The sequence below is a fragment of the Salmo salar genome, chromosome 12, assembly GCF_965601325.2.
Source record: "Salmo salar chromosome 12, fSalSal1, whole genome shotgun sequence".
NCBI classification, from domain to species: domain Eukaryota; kingdom Metazoa; phylum Chordata; class Actinopteri; order Salmoniformes; family Salmonidae; genus Salmo; species Salmo salar.
In genome coordinates, this window is record NC_138302.1 from 20,233,433 (window position 1) to 20,236,914 (window position 3,482).

The 3,482-nt window shown below is 39.5% G+C and overlaps 1 long non-coding RNA gene across 1 annotated transcript; it reads left to right on the forward strand.

Annotated features, from left to right (window-relative positions):
* Positions 1-1,194: 1,194 nt before the first annotated feature.
* On the forward strand, positions 1,195-3,482 carry LOC123725447 (uncharacterized). The gene is made up of 2 exons (XR_006757918.2): positions 1,195-1,386; positions 3,302-3,482. It is a non-coding gene; the product is annotated as an uncharacterized LOC123725447 (long non-coding RNA).

A 3,482-nucleotide genomic window follows, 5' to 3' on the forward strand; every position in this document is an offset into this window, starting at 1 on the left:
TTGTAGAGGAGTGGGCGTAGCAGCACTACACTCTTAGAAAAAAAGGTGCTATCTAGAACCTTAAAGGGTTCTTCGGCTGTCCCCATAGGAGAACCCTTTGAAGAACCCTTTTGAGTTTCAGGTAGAACCTCTTTGGTTCCAGGTAGAACTCTTTAGGGTTCCATGTAGAACCCTTTCTACAGACCAGATGCTTTTAAACTTTCTGTGGAGAAACCGTACCCGTCACATTAGGAAACTGTTGCATTGAATACTTATGAGTATGGTGGCTGAATTGTCTGGACATTCCTACCTTAAATAATACTTTTCAGATCAGTTTGATAAAACACTTACTAAGAAGACCCACTTCTATGTGGAACTGCATTCCTCATCATGTCTTTTCTACTTTTAGTGGCCTTAACTTCATGTTGGTTTGCAATTATAATATTGACAAAGTTCCAGTGAAGCTCCGCTTTTCATTGGCAGGTTTTCTAGTCATGGTCCTTCATTTCGAAGCGTAATTTCTCCCCACAATATATTATATCTGGAATAATCAGCACATATTGTATAACAATACATCTTTGTTTTTAGAATATTGGTTCAGAAATAATATCCTATTGGTGAGACAACTTGTAAATGCAGAGGGTCTTTTACTTCATTATGACTCATTCTTTTCACTTTACAAGATCCCTATAACGCCTAAAGAGTTTACAATGGTTTTAGTCTCCATTCCCTCAGGTGTTGCTTTATTATTCAGGAACATGTTAAGACCCTCAGAACCTACCTTCGATTACCGCTGTTGACTCAATAGTAGTAAAGATTTGTTTTTGTTTTGGTCCGTTCAACAACAGAGCGGTACTTGCCTTGTATCAACAAGATTTTGTATCTATATACCTTATGTCATGCCTTACTGGAATCGTTTTATTGATAATATCTGTTGTCTCACACATACGTACTTACTAACACAATTAAGGAAGTTTATTATAAAATGATTCATTCATATTACCCTGCCAACCACTATATGAAGAAGTTAAAAAAATAGAAGCACATTCAAATTGTACCTTTTGAAATGACCCCCCAGAAACCGTGTTGAATGTTTTTCTATGGTATTCATGTAAAGAATCTGTGGCAAGACATCAGTAGATTTATAATGGAACAAATTCATGAAGATTTTACACTATTAAGGAGAGACGTACTGCATGAATTCTTTACCTACGATAGAAATCATTTGGATGGATATTTTTCTTCTTCGTTCACTCGCCGTACAGTAGGTGGCGACAATACGCCAATAGGTGTAGTCTGCTATAAAACCCTAAAGAAGAACAAGACAACAGCAAATTGTTGACGAGGACAGCTAGCGACGAACAGTTCATATCATACAAAGAAACAGTAGCTTCCACAATGGATCGGGTAAGTCTGGTTTTAACATTATATGCCCGCTGTGTTTTATAAAATGTCTAGGCCTAGTTTTCATCATCTTTGAACCTCCACATTGCTGTGTTCTGTTTGGGGCGGCAGGTAGCCTAGTGGTTAGAGCATTGGGTCAGTAACCGAATCCCCGAGCTGACAAGGTAAACATCTGTCGTTCTGTCCCTGAACAAGGCTGTTAATCCGTTGTTCCGTCATTGTAAATAAGAACTGACTTGCTTAGTTAAATAAAGGTTACATTAAAAAAGTAGCCCACAACTATATCATTTGTATTTATTATGGATCCCCATTAGCTACCAAGGCAGCAGCTACTCTTTCTGGGGCCCTGCAAAATTAAGGCAGTTCATACAATCATGTTTAGGAATCTGTGACTATGACCTAATTCTCTCCTTCCTCCCGAAGTGTGCAAATGTTCACATTCCTTCACTGATTTCTTACGTATTAGCCATTATTTGACCCGATATTCAAGTGTCCGTTCTAACAAAGAAAATAAATGGCTGCAGTCCAAACACGTTGTTTTTCCCTCGGGGGTATCCCCGTCGAAACCGGATGCAGTTTGATTGCCATTTTACGGGAGGTCCAATTCCCTAACGTTGGCCCTCGATTTAGCTTGAAGGAGCGAGTGAACAACTTTGGACACCTGGTGGGTTGATATGACCCACAATTCAATGCAAACTGTAGTCACATGTTGCGAAGTGTCAAATGTAATCAACGGCATCTCAGAAAAAATATGAAGCTAGTTTGCAGAATATATACACACATAGATTTTTAGCATTTGCAAATTGGTTTAGTTTTGTAGTGAGGAGTGCAGTTCTGAAATGTATTGGAATAAATGACCAAACTATAAAACTAGCTGGCCAGTTATGGTAAACTGTAGCTAGTTTCGTGGAAATATTTGGTCAATCATATTTCACAAATACCGGAGCCTGTGAGTTCAAATATATTTTTTATTACTTCATAATAAAAGCCGAGCTGGAATCATGAAAACAACTGCCTTCCAGTCTTGGCACAGAATATTTATAAATTTGTCACACTCATAGTGACTCCTCTTAATGGCTTATCACCTCTTGCATTTAGCCACCGTTATCATATTGCCTTCATGTTAGGACATGCAATCTGTAGAGTCACATAAATAGTTTCAAACATGTAGGACCATAGCAACAGACCTTGGCACTCTACAGGATTAACCAATAGATGACATCCTGCTGACTCCACTGAAAGGGGAACCCCTGTTCTGGAAAAAACCCAAGAGGTGTAACCATAGTTTGCCATAACAGTTACAAGAATAACCATGTGCATGTCTAATGGTGTCCAATGACCTAGAGCACATAGACTGCACTAGTTTTGCTGGCTCCTTCTGAAATAAATAATTGCCACATATGTACTGAAAAATTCACAATACTAGCTACCTGGTAGGAGCGCTAGTATTGGGGATTTTCCAGTACATTGGAGGTTTTCCAGTACCTATACTGTTTTCTTAGAAGTAGTAAGCAGAATCGATATAGGGTTAACCATTAGTATATGTGTAAGCAGAACCAATGTGTATGTGCAAGCTGAGTCAGTACAGGCTTAACCATTCTGGGTCATGCCTGGTCTTGTGAAGGCTATTGGACATGCACATTAGTTAATCATTTATAGGCATCAGTAGACATGCACCTGTATTAGGAACATATGTATGTATGTATGTATGGGGGCAGCAGGTAGCCTAGTGGTTAGTGTTGGGCCAGTAACCAAAAGGTTATTAGATCAAATCCCAGAGCTGAGAAGGTAAAAATCTGTCGTTCTGTTCCTGAACAAGGCAGAACAAGGATTTGGGATGCACCCAAATCAGAGGTTTTGACTGACTTAATACAATATTTGGTTTAATGATCAACTGTAAACTTCTTGTGGCCAACAGGACAAAGCTAGTCTGTCCCCCTCCACCCTCCAGGAGCCCCCAAGTCGACCGCCTCTCCGTACTTTACTGCTGGTTCTGGACGACTGCAGGAAAACACCGGGGCAGAGTGGAACTAAGAGACGAGAAGGAGAAGAGGAACATGGAGATTTGATTTCATTAAGTAAAAACCATCTGGATTAGA